At 37.2% G+C, this 14,296-nt stretch overlaps 1 pseudogene across 1 annotated transcript; it reads left to right on the top strand.

Moving 5' to 3' along the window:
* Positions 1-776: 776 nt before the first annotated feature.
* LOC148731187 (uncharacterized) lies at positions 777-5,182 on the top strand (annotated as a pseudogene). Its single transcript, XR_016001980.1, has 4 exons — positions 777-869; positions 1,192-1,346; positions 2,185-2,282; positions 3,262-5,182. The product of XR_016001980.1 is annotated as an uncharacterized LOC148731187 (transcript).
* Positions 5,183-14,296: the final 9,114 nt, after the last annotated feature.

Below are 14,296 nucleotides of genomic sequence, written 5' to 3'. Positions count from 1 at the left end.
GACTTGACCGGCGCAAGCCATACAGTTGCCTGAACTGACTGTTAACCGCTTCTACGGTACTGTTCGCATCATACGTATCTATTACCGCAGTTCAAAATATATGAACTTCATGTATTTCATTGTATCTGTTCGTATTTTATTAGTAAAAACCCAAGCCAATGTCCCCCATTAGACTGTCGAAAAGAAGAGAAATGTCATTGTGTTAAAAGTAAATAAAAAAGATAGAACAAGGGATAGGGACAGGGCTAAATCTGCACTGAGGCATTCCTCATGATCCTCAAAACTATCGTAGTATTCCAAGCAGTGTACTTCAGAATCTCTCTCGACGTCGCTAGCGCTATTGTCACTTTCAGAGGCAATTTGGAGATGTCTCGATCGGGTACCTCGTCTGACAAAGTCATCACAGTGACTGCAGTAATAACTCTTTTTCCCTCATTTTCGAATTGAGAAAAGATATTGAGCTGAGAAATGACGAGAACTGATGAGCATTACAGTAACATTACATAACATAACATTTACATAACAGTAACATTACATAACATAACATTTACATAACATAACATTTACAGCAAAAAAAATATGCAAATTTTCGGAAGTGCATGCGCAGGTAATCCCTAAAGGCCCTCGCGCGACGCTTTGTGTAATTCGTATTCTTGGACATTAACATAATCGGCGGGATTTCGAACGTTACTTCAAATTTAAAGCGTCTTTCGTCCAAGTGTCACGTCTTCGTTGAAGCAGGCCTTTAACCAAATGTTACTCCGCAGTTTTGTAATATGTCTCCCAGAAACAGATCGAGCAATGCAGGAAGTGATTTTGACCAGCTTTCCGAGTCACCGCTAACGTCTGGGCACTTTCACCGTCGAACGGTAAGCTTTTACGTGTATTAATTAAACGTGGGTCAGTAAGACAGGTCAGCAATTCACTCGTTTTGTTCTTTGAATATTTAGACAACTCCAGGGACAACTGCAGTCGTTCCTCGAGCGCAAGACCGTCCGCGGATTTCCATCGAGAGATCTCGATCTGAAAATCATATCCGTCGTGATTTGCAGCTTGACAGTAATGGTGATTCAGAAGAGACCTCGCCAGTTTATCAGCCAGTCGCCTCCACTCTCTTGCCTTCAATTGTGCCATCTTCCTCCTCATCGAGGAGCCGATCAACTCCAGCCACCACGCCACTGTCTCATGTAAACGCTAGAGCGAGTTGTTCCGACCACGAAGGGCAGTTTGACGCACTTCAGTGAAAACTTGTTCTTACAGAAAAAATTGACAACTTACAAGGCCAACAGTCAGCACCCGCAATGGCAGAAAAAAGGAAAAGTGAAAACCTTCCACGAGATATGGTGGTGAGTACAGTATTTTGGTTATTTGAACTTTGAGACGTCACGGTGTTGATAACAGCTTGTTGATAACAGCTTGTTGATAACAGCTTGTTGATAACAGCTTGTTGATAACACTTTGTTGCTGATTTCATGCACATAGCCATCATAACAATAGACGGTCATTTTGTTTTTAAAGGATGAAATTTATTGTTGAGTTATTGTACTATGTAGTTTTAAAGGAGCTATGTCATGATATTTTAAGCCATTTTGCTGATGTACAAAAGTTACTTTCAAATTTAGTTTTCTAAGTTAGAAAAACACCAAAGAGGTAACAATAAACCAAAAAGGAACAAGGATGGTCAAGATTGGGCAAGATTGAGAATGGCAGACTTGAAAAACTTGGCCAAATTTTTAAGATGCGCTGTCTGATGTAAGCTGGGTTTTTTGTACATGTATGTTGGGAAAGTTCCAGAAGCTCTGGGATTTCGCTGTTTCGTGATCGTCCCAGATTTTGCCAATTTATGTTTTCATATGTTGGGAATGATTGCAGAAATCTGGCCGCCATCAGGTAAATAGAAGCACTCCCGATTTATCCCCGACCATCTCAGATGATCAGGGATATGTATGATTTTGTGTTTTCATAAAGCCCTGGTGAAATGGTGCATGATAGTCGAACTGTCATAGGTAAGTTGGGAGAATGAGAAATGCTGTGGGAATATGAGCCATTGGCCAGTGTTTAGCAAGTTTTTTGGTTCTTCCAAACTTCTACCGAACAATATATGTCTTGAGTGTTTCTATTAATTTGAGTTACAGAATACATCAACCCAAGTACTTAAAAGCTTAACATCATTTTGCTTTTCAGTTTTAATGATCACACCAACCTTGAGGTTACCCAAGCAATCGAAAGAGGTGTCAGAGCAACATCAGCTTTCAAAGAGGCTGATCCTGTTATATTAGAGTGTAAGTATAGATTAATTTTCTATAATTATGACTATAATATTTGGTGGCTTAATAGCTGGCACATTGGACTGTGGATCAGACATTTGGGTTTGAGCATTGGCCTGGACCAGTGTGTTGTATTGTGTGTTCTTGGGCAAGACACTTTACTTCCATAGTTCCTCTCTAGCCTTTAACTTAAACCAGCTGTGACCGAGGCAGGTTCTGATGTTGTTATTTGAACAAAGAGACAGACTTATAGCCACAATAAAATTTATTTATACGGGAAAGTACAAAAGAAATAATACTGATAAAAAGCAAGGGTGATTGCAAGCAAATCCTCAGTAAAATAGGTCACTAACTTGAGGTTACATGTACTGGAGTTACTTTTTTTGTGACCAAAGGTTCTGAGCTTGTAAGTGCTGGTCTTGACACTCTGAACTACTGAGTTAAACTAACGAACTGTACTTCTTTTATAAGGAATCGAACAATAGCAGGAAATCCTCTAAAGTTTTGGAAGTAAGGTGTGATCATTCTAGAGGAAATTTAGCTGCAAATCCTGTGTTTAGGATGATTTGGTTATCATAGGAAATAGTTAGGTGTGATGGTGCGACTTAAAGGAAATTTATGATGCAAATCCTGTGTGTATGGTAATTTGATTATCATAGGAAATAGTTTTTGAAGATGTAATTCTAAAATTATAACAAAAATATTGCAATGTCATGCACAATTGTGAGCCTGGTCACACAGCTATTCTGCTAAGTTTATCCATTGATGATATGATTGACTAAGAATGTGAAAATTAAGGTGTTTGCATTAATTTGTATGTACTTTGGTCACTTTTGAAGATTCTTTTGTTGGGTCCATTTATCCAATATCAAACAAGGAAAATGAGTGCAACATTCAGACATTTTTAGTAATACTATTTTTCAGAGGTATTTTTATTTTATTCTGGACAATGATCAAGATTTGTGATATAATTTTTGAATTGCTTTTGTCACAGGTGCCTTAAAGATTTACTTTAAAACCCTCAAGGCCAAAATCAGTGGAGTTTTTAACCCACATGAGGAATGAGGGATTGCCCCAAGTGGCAAACAAGCAGGATGAAAGAGTAATAAACTCTAGGATGGTGTAATAAACTCTAGGATGGTGTACCTATCCTAAACAGAAATGACTAAAAATTTTTATCACGTGACCAATTATTTTTTTGCTTTGACCAGATGTGTTGTCACTTGCATCAGTTTCAAAACTTTAGTGTCAACAACACTATAAGGAAAGTAATTAGCTATTGTGGTGATTGTTGTAAAAAAAATTTGAATTTTATAGCTTGATAGTTAATTTTGTAGCCAAAAATAAAGCCTCAGATGCTTACAGTCAAACTGGGTATTCTTTTTATTGCAAACTTGCAAACTTTTGCCTCGTCATTGATAATTGATTGACAGCTTGAGTCGAGCAAGTTTCAACCTGTACAAGTAAGTTGCAACTTTTGCTATCAAATTTGCTCAAGCAAGTTTCCAAGTTCCCGTTTTCATTTTGCGGTATAAAACAAGGTAATACCAGCTCTGTTTCAAAGAAACAGAGTAAATTCAGTTAGCCATCGCCTGCCTGTTTATCAAGAGACTGCGAGAAATAAGTGACGGACTTAGTTAAATTAGCAAAACCAGGAATTGTGCTTCAAAATTAAAAGTGTAAGCCATAACCTTGAATGACAGATTTGAATTTTTATGGAAAATTCACAGTTTGGCAATTTGGAGCTAAGTCTGTCACTAATTCATCGCAGTCTGTTGATTAACAGCAAATATTAGGCAATATCATTCTGTTTATTTGAAACTTAGTTTGTCTTACCTGACTTTATATGGCAAAATGAAAACCAGGGCTTGAGAACTTACTCAGCAAATTCAAATTGAAAGACTCAACCTGCTCACATAGGTTGCAGCTTGCTCGACTCAGACTGTCATCAAATACCAATGTTGAGGTAGAAATTTGCAAGGTTGCCATCATAAGAACATCTGGTTAACATTTGACTAGATAGAAATTTATAGTCAAACTGGTTGCCTCCTGATGGGAACTCTAGAATATTGCATTGTGATGCGAAAATATTGATTGACAGCTTGCTGAATGCAACTTGCAACTTTCACTTCAAATTTGCTAGAATAGTTTGTGAATTATTTTCAAGTTCCATTTTCCCATATAAAACAAGCTAATTGCTGATCTGTTTCTAAGAAACAAAATAAAATTGCTCAATTTTTGCCTGTTTATCAACGTAACAGACTGCAAGAATATAGCATTCAATTTGCCTTTGTCAGGAAATCACACTTCAAAAGTAGTCATGTGAAATATGACTTTTTTAGTTAAATTCCTATGAAGTGAGTCTGTTGCTAATTTCATGCAGCAAACTTTCAATCAATACTGGAACATTGCAACACAACGCTGATGAGTTCCTGTTAAAAAAAAAATTACCAGCAGTTTGACAGTAATTTGTAGGATTAGCTGTGTTGGTGATGTGATCAAAGACTAATTGGTATGTTGCGATGATGTTGGGTCTTTTAATGCCTCATAAAAAGAGAACCTACTGTATTGAAACTGATAGGGCAGGCAGTACCTGAGTAGGAGTTTTTTGGAAGTAACTCCTCTTTATGAATTATAACACACTAAGTACAGTTCATGTGAAAATGTTTTATCGAGATTGTCCTGCTGGCAGGAGTCAGTTGTAAAGACTTAAAATCAATGATGTTATATTTTAAACTTTCCTTGTAGCTTTTCCCCATTATTGAGGTTATATTCTGTATCACATATATGGTATATATATAAGTGTACAGGGGCTGATTAAATACATTTATTTATTAAATGCTAATTTCCTTTAACAGAAATGGTTTTGTTTGTACATAAAGGAGAAATGTTAGATAAATTTTCCATTTACTATACATTTATGTGTGTTGATTTTAGTCAGAAGTGTGGGTGTGAGATGACTGGATGTGAGAGGATTGAATTAATCAAAGTAAATGCGATTTCCATTTTAAACTGCCACTGAAACAATGAAATCTCTGATGTTTTATTGAATGCAGTGTATTATTGGGTACTTGCAACCCTAATACTGAAATAACATGTGGAAAAAGCAATTTTGTGTAAATTGACAACAGGGTCAATGGAGGGGAAGAGAATTTTGGATTATTCCATGACAAAGATGATATTTGCCCTACATTTGTCTTGAATTTGTTATTACAAATGTCATCTTTAACGCATTTGTCCTTATTTAGAGCAGGACAAATCATGATATTTAATTCAGATTAATACCACATTTGTCCATATTTACACCCAAAAGCTAATGCACAATTATCCTGTTTATCTTTAGGACAAATGTCATATTTGTCTTTAAGTCAAATACTGACAAATATGACAAACATCACATTTGAACCACATTTGGACTGCATTTGTCTGACGTCAAATCTGATTTTTCGCCCAGTGTAACCATAAAAAGAAGCTAATCGTTAACCCTTATAACTATTCTAAGTTGCTTAACCCTGGTCAGTATTCTTAGTGGACATGAGTAATAACCTAATTCGATTTGACAACACGGGTAAGCTATAGATTTTTAATGAAGGCTTAAGAGAAAGCTACCTAATTAGTGGTGTCGTCAACGCGCTGCAAAATTAAGAGCAATGCTTCATTTCAAACATCAGCCATAAATTTGACTTTTTTTAAATTACATCGTACATTATTGAAAAAAAAGGAGATTTGTTGGATGAACTAACCTAAATTTAAAAGCACCTAAGTTGGAAAATATTCTAAAAGGAGTGGGAAAGTGACAGGCTTAAATGAATTTACATGCTTGGCGAGTTAAAAAACTTCTTAGGCACGGTCAGACACCAGAAGTTGATGAAAACGTTTGTTAAAATTACTGAAGGAAGTTATTTGACTGAAGATAATTAACTATTGGCTGAGTAATGTCTCTATGTATTGGTTTAGCCAAAGCAATATGAAACTCAGTACTTGTTAGTGGTGCTGTGGTCGGATACGAATCTGGTTTCGACTTCACAAACACTTTGCTTGTAGCTCTAGCTCGTGGAACACGGAATTGTACTATTCTTCCAAACCCATCCGCCTGCAAGGACTCTGTGGCGCGCACATACTCTGCCTCAGCGATTGTTCGAGATGATCTCTTTCCATGCTTAAAGGCTTTGTACGTTACTGCGGTCCAGGTGACAAAAGGATGCTCTCCTGGACTGAATCGCTCGTTGGTTGTTCGATCGTTTTATCGCAAATCGAATTAGTGATTTCTTTGAGGAACTAGAGGAGAATAAAAGGGAGTTACACAAGAATTAAGGCATGTAAGAAATGGATTAAATTGGGAAGAAAAACTTAAACGAGTATTTTACAAGGAGTGCTTTATTGGTAAAATTCAGTTACCGTAGCCACAGACTTTCGACGGAGGGCATTCCTTTCAAATGTAGGCAAAATGCGACTTAATAGTAAAATATGTTGCTTTAAAATAAACTTCTGTTGCTTTACTTGACATAAGATTCCCTTCTGAGTCTCAAGATGGTTAACGAAGGCTGAGGCATTCTCCAGCGTTTACTTGCTTATTTTGGTTGGAGCTTCCGTGGAAGGGACGCCAGCGAGCAGTTCGGCTATGACGTGATTGAAGACGTGTAGGGCTGTAGCTAGGCGGGGGATAAGTTCTGGTGTCTTGGATTTTGGAGGCACTGTGCCGTCTTGAATTGCTTCATTTATCTCTGCGACAAACATGTCAAGGTTTTCTCGTACAATGGCGATTGCGTCATCCTCAAAGGTGTAAACTGTATTGTTGGCAATATTATTCATAGTCAAAAAGAATTTCTCGAAATCGCTTGACTTCCATTGATAGGTAGTCATTAGCAGCCTCCATTTCGGAAAGCGTAGGCCTTAAAGCTAGAAGAGTTGCAAATAAAATTCGGTCGATTAAACCGTGGCCATGGTCCATCTTTGCGATGAGCTTGGCGGCGTTTAACAATTGTGTTGAGCCAAGGATGCTGAAAGCAGTGTTAGGTGGTATTAGTCTTGTGTCTTCCGTTGAGTAGTGATAGGAACAGCGCTCACCAGAGAACAGTTTGCAGAGTAGCTGGACGTCTCCTGTGGCGTTGTCCTCGTCTGACTTCATCAATTTGTTGATTCTGCCAAACACCTCCGGAGATAGTAGAATGGCTTTCTTGTTCTGGGCCAGATGCTTCACCAGACCTGACGAAGTTGTTTTGCTGAGTACAGTTGAGTTTAGGTCTGAAGCTTCTAGGGAAACTTGGGGTGCGTACTGTATCGCACACGATTTTCCTGTTGTAGAAACAAAAAGTCTTGTTTATGAAAAGGGCCCTTAAAAGTAAGGGTTAAGTTAGATTTAGCAAGAGGTTCGCAAGACTAACCAGATACCATCTAACCCATGTAAACCGTTGCCGAACGGAGGAAAAAATTAGGATATTTTTTCATAAAGGCATCGTAAAACCAAATATACCTATTTTATACTCACCAGTCCCTGGATATCCAAAAACTATGGTGAACAGGTTAAGAGGCTGCCTGTGGGTGGAAATGACTTCAACGCGGGAGTCGCTGCATGCGAGGATAAAGGCTGTTGTAGTAAGCAAAGTGGGAATAAAATAGCTTTCTGAGCTTCCAACCGATACAGCCTTATTTTTGACAAAACGGTGTATTTCGTTGTCAGTGAAGAGCTTGCTGTAAGGAAATTGTATAGAATTCAATCGTAGCTGTAAATTCACTCACGTCTGTTCGTTCTGCTTGTAAAGCTTGGAAACGGTATGCATTCTTGAAGGGATTACCACGAGTATAACTAGAATATCATATCCTTAGCTTACTACAGTGAACTAAGAAAGAGGTTAACATGACTGGAATAACGTGAGCTGTTGTTTGAGACGCCGGCACTAAGATTTATGCTAGTGGTATTGTTCTGGCGAATAATTGAAAGTAATTTTCGTTTGTTCATTATTTAAGAGTTGCTAAATCTCTGAAATTAAAAGTTAAGGAATTAAAAGAATTTTGTTCTCACATTTAATAAGATATCATATCCTTAGGACAAACAAAGGGAGACGGTTGTTTTGATTAAAAAAGGTAGTTTATTGAGACATGTTTACAAGTGTGTATAGGATCGAAAAACCCCGGAAATCTAGCAGTGGCACACAAACTCCACTTGAAGCCCAAAGACAAGACAAGGTGATGCAGTGTGACATACCAAAGGGAAGTTATGCGCGAGATGAGAGAAAGCAGATAAAATGGCGTTACGATGACTTGATTGTTTTACTGAACGATAAAGATAGACTTATTCAGTGGTTAATGGGGGAAGGTTTGCTGGCCAAATCTCGATTATGTTCTATTTGTGGAGGCGACATGAACCTTTTTAATTGCGATGACCGCTTTTGTAAATATAGTAAAGAGTTTTCCACGATTAGCTTGCGCCTCCTCGGAGTAAGTATGTAGGGTTTAATTTGAAATGTGTGTAATTATTATCAATAGTTCGCGTAAACGCGCGCCGATGACTGTATTCAATAGTTCGCTTCGCTGTTTATTAATCGGTAGTTACTATTTATTAAAGTTCATAGAAAAAGAATTAAAAAAAATGAATCAAAATTTCTTTATTTTGGTTGAGGGGTTGATGCGGTCGATTCGCAACGCGCGGCGATGACTGTATTTAATGATGCGGTCGGTTTAGCAAAAGACTTGCCACTGCAGACTGCGGGGTCAGCATTATCAAAACACCACTGTGGGACTGCGGTGGCAATTTCTCAAGTAAGATATTTTTGTGGCCGGATATTCTGCAATCTAGTCCGACATTTTCTAACCAGATCAGATCTTTTGTTCAGCAAGTTGACATTGCGATTGCTTAAGGTACATTAAACAAACCGACAGTGGTTTAGCGTAGTCTGTATTCTTATCGACAACGATATTCATCCTCACAGTGGTCAAAATGTTGTGGACTCTTCAGGCGCAGCCGATTGGTCGACAACAAATGTCGACGTCAAATAAAGGCATTGTTTGAGTGCGTGTCACGTTGACATGAACAGCTTTGTCTGTACTCATATCGACAACGGGAAATTGGCCGATCAGATTGCGACATTATTGCCACTCGTGGTAAAAAGGTTCCTTGTAGTAACCAATAATAGAAAGGAGAGTTCCAACCAACTAAATAAGTTTTTAATGGAATTTTTTACTTAAAAACTTGAGCGTGTAATTCTGCTTTCGTAGAATACTCTTCAGTCTGATGATCGCTTAGCAGGGGAAACTTGAGTCATCTAAAATCGATATTTTCCTGAACGTATCTATCAGATCACTTTAGGACAAGTGAAACAACCTACGCAGAGTATATTCAGCCACTTAAAAAAAGTAGAATATCATTCGCGCACAACAGTTTCGTTGTGTGTTATCATTTGCCTTTTTCAGCTTGGGATCATTGGCCTTTGTACACGTTAAATCTCTTACTAACACAAAAATGATTTCGCACAATGCGGTGAAAGAAAAAAATGTACTATTTAGTATCGGTGTGTTCTCTTTGTACATGTGTAATCATTTTGTATGAAACACTTCAATTCAACTAACAATTTATTTTGTCGTTCTTTCCTCTTTAAAATTATGGTCTATGGATACTTTAGCGGGTAAGAAAATATCTTAATTCAGAATTCGTGTTTCAAGCAAAACGCTAAAAAATTAACAATTTATTTTAATAACACTTCCCGAAGCATTTCTCTTTATTTTTACTTTTCAAAGTGGTGCGCAATTCATGTAAATTTTGGTCAAATAAAACAAATTGACTTTCTTAGCTTTTCAAGGTATAAGTTTTGTTTCGCTTGTAAGTCAGTCACTATTTCTTGCTATCATCATCCTCTCTTTTCCTTTCTTTTTCTTCCTTTTTTGGCTGTAAAATGTCGCTTCATCTTTTGTTAAGGAAAATTAATCGTTTTTGCATGCCTCTAAATGGTTCACTTATCCGAAAACAGGAGCTCATAACTTGGAGCGTTAAACTGCTCTTTGTTTCTGTTTGCAATCTCTTGCGTCCGCAAGAGATTATGATATAAGTACAAAAATATGTTCAAATACAAAAGTTAATTCGCATTAATGATTTGTATTTTAAACCGGCTTTAAAATGACACAACATTCAAGTTTAATTATTTCCTTTTTCTATTTTATCTGGTCACAAACGTGTCATTGACAAAACAGGTCGTAAGTATCTTTTTCTTTTATTTTTACTGTTTCTCATTCATTTTCACATTTCTGATGCACCAGTCAGTCATTTTGAGAGAGACACAGAGTTATTATGATTTTTCGTTATCTCCTTTTGCGAAAAAGTAGAGTTGTAAGCTTTCCTGACAATGAATCGGGCGGGCTTAGTTTTCACCACAGTCACCATTTTATAATTGCAGCCAAGAGGAACACTTTTTTTTCTCACCATATTTCACTGCATTACCGCAGTAGGACAGGACTAGAACGGAACATATGCGATGCATGCGAGTAGTCCACCCATTATATCCCACGCATCCCACCCCAGGGGAGGACATCCATCACACAGTAATCTCGTGCGTGGGAAATTAACGTCTCCTACCCCTAACCCTGTGGGAGACGGGACCTCCATTTACTCGTCCCTATCCGAGAAGCCTAGAATATCTAACCATTACTTGATTTTACAGAAAGGTAGGATATTCTTCTCAATTATTTTAAGACCTTGAGTGTTGGTCCGGCCGGGGCTTGAACCCTCGACCTCCCGCACAACAGTCCAGAGCTCTATCCATTGAGTTAACTGGAAGGCAAAGTGACCTTTTTACCAATGCTGGTTGACAATATGTCCAAGACTCTCTTCCGGTCAGACTTTCCCATTCATTGCCAATATGGTCACTATTTCAAGTACCCGACAGTTGTAGCAAGTGCAATATGACTTGGCAGTTAGTCCTACCCCTGGTTGTTCAATTAACAACACACTTTGTCTTAACGATACCAAGATTAAGAACTATGAAAGCAATAACAAATGTGCATAACTAACTAATACTTCTCTCTTTCCCATTACCTACCTTGACTGGCAAACAGACCGTGAGTATCTGTATCTTATTTCATAGTAATTTTGGTGGGTTTAGCAAGTCTTTTCACTGCTTTCACTACTGCAGTAACCATCATGTAATATATATTCATATTTCACTGTAATGTACTCTTGGTGATGATAAAGGTTACGATTTTCGTTACACAAATATTATTGGGAACAAATATATGGCCGAAAAATTATAATCACTAGCTAATAAACACGGCATTCTGATATTTGCCCTACTACCCAAGTTGTATTTGCCTAAAACTGCTTTAAGTTGTTTTGAAGTGGGTTCTTGTAAAAATGTTCATTCAGGGTGAACCATAAGTAGCTAAGGATCCGGTTTCGATCGAGTGGCTCAGTTTAAGTAAAGATTTAATGGTGTCTGTAGAAGACTGTGACGTTGAAGTGTCATTCACTTGATACTAGGAATTTAAGTCTTGATTTTAGAAGTAGTTACATATCAGAACTAACTACTGTACAGAGGTTTTGGACGACTGTGTAATGAATATCAAATCTCTTGCTAGTTAGGTAATTCCATTCGTTTTTCTGTTCTTGATTTTTTTCTTTGTTGTTTCTATTCCATGGCCTTGCTTCTGATAAAACCATTAGAACGTAAGTACATGCTTTATTTTTAAATAGAGCATTTGTATTTTCATGGCGCCTTTACAGCGCGTTTACGCTCACGCATTCAACTGGGGTACAGGTGTTATGTGAAGGAAATATTTTGCAGCATTTCTCAATAAACAACTGGATGTATTTGAGCTGAAGATGCATATTTTATTTTTATTTTTATATTTTTTATTCTACATGTCACTTCTTCAATCACTTAGCTGGTAAGTCCAAGAAAACTTATCTCATGCAGTGTTTATTCTTAATTTTCATGCTGAAAACGACATTTTTATTCTTTAGTGCGTAAGATCAAATTTACCATAAGATTATTTATGAGTTACTTATTCTTTTCGGAGCCCATGTCGATTAAGTGTTATAAAAACAAATCCAAATTATTGTAACCTATTGTTCCCCCATGAGGGAACTGAAATTCAAAGGAAGCATCTTGCAACCAGAACTCGAAAATGCATGTAATTATATGAAATGAAATTTTGCATCTGGTCGGATGGGGAGCTGTAGCACTGGACTGGGCTTGGCAAAGCTCCGATGTAACCCGGGATTATTATCGAGAACCCATTAAAATTTCTTTTGCTTTCAATAGTACAGATTCAGTCAATGAACCCTTCGGTGACATTCATGAATTTGTGTCAAGTATATTTTTTGTGTTTTATTTTGAATATTAAGCGTAACGCTTGCTTCCGGTGTATCCTCATTAGCGAAGATTATCATAGCTGGCCTCTCACCGTCTAATCTCCTGCTGACCGCTGAAAAGAAAAATTGTATTCGGTATTGCTAACTTTTCTGCTTTCGGATAGCGACTGAATCTCGTCAAGGACCGCAGATAAAAATGTTTAATGTCTGACGGAGGACCATGATAGGTCTGACAAAGGCAAAGCAGAGGTAAAGCAAATTTAGCGAAAAGTACTTCAAGGGCTGTTTAAAGGACTTATATAATCAGTCAGACCCTTAACGTGACACCGGAATTTAAAATCAAATTCAGAAATGCAACCCATCCTTGAATATTTTCGCTTAGTTATTTGGAGACAAATTTGCCAACATCACATCCTTCTCTAAGAAATGTAAATTTAGAAGCTAATACTCGCTTCCCATTTAAAGATAATGTACTGGAACAAGTCCTTTGTAAATAGTTAGTTAGAATCTACGATGTATTGGCATTCCATAGCTTTGCTATGTTATTCACATTATTGACTGCTCATCTTCTCTTATCTCATCTTTTCTGTCCAGCCAAAAGGGAAGGTAACTATCAATATCATCCGTTCCTATAAATAAAGAACTCTTCCGTGGGTCATTATCATTACATCATTACATACATTCAATTCATTGTCTGATTACTGATCAGCAAATTGCAATCGTAATTTAGAAGAGAATCTCTGAGTATATATTAATGACAGCTCGCGATAGCTGTTACCGTGCAGATGTTACTATGGGAACGATGTTAATGATATGATATGTATACCTCAATACCTAAGTCCTACAATAAACGATAGTTGTGTGATTATCGTCAGATGTCGGTCATATTTGGCTGATTGTTTGTTTCATTAAACAAATTCTGTCATCTGTTTCAACAGAAAGCATTGACATACTAAACAAACCGAATAGCTTAAAGAAAAAAGACAAGTGAATAGATAAATGAATGGAGATTTTTTTAATTCTTTTTCCCTTTTGCGGCGTTTTTTTCCGGACTCATTAGCGGGTGAGTGCGATGTGTTCAGTTTTTTCGTTAAGCTTATGGTGGTTGTAGCCAAGAGATCCAAGGTTATGTTGACCCACTTGCTTACTTACCAAATGTGGATGTTTTTTTTTTCATGTTCATCTAACATTCCCATTCTAACTGGTTCAAAAGATTGTAAGTAGCCATGCTTAAACTATCATTTATAAGTAAACAAGGTAAAGTTGGTTGAACAAACGAAAGGTTCCCAATAGAAGGATGTAGACAGAGTACAATGTTTTTGTTTGGATCAGTAGACGAGTGTGCAAAGATGCAGCATAGGAAAAAAAGTCTTATGTATTATAACAATTTAATTTTCAGCGTTTGGTCATCTTCAGCAAAAGTTAAGAAATAAGAATTGAATAAATCAAAATCTTAGTTTGTTTCTTTGAGCATTTCTGTACAGTCATCTATTAAAGCAATAGAAAACAATGTTACTTTCTCAGGCTTAATAACATGATAACATGATGAATCCCTGAGAGAAATTGGAAGAACAAGAATGAGGGTTATAAATTGGGAACTGTATAGTGGATGATTTATAAGCTTCAAGCTATCAATACTTTTAACGTGGAGATCTTAGCTCGAACTCACGTTGCAAATTATAAACGGTGATTACAGACGGTAAGACTTTTTTACTTTGGCATCCTTTGT

Source organism: Stylophora pistillata, chromosome 5 (genome assembly GCF_964205215.1).
Source record: "Stylophora pistillata chromosome 5, jaStyPist1.2, whole genome shotgun sequence".
NCBI classification, from domain to species: Eukaryota; Metazoa; Cnidaria; class Anthozoa; order Scleractinia; family Pocilloporidae; genus Stylophora; species Stylophora pistillata.
Note: the sequence above shows the minus strand (reverse complement) of the source record. Positions and strands in the feature narration are given on the sequence as shown.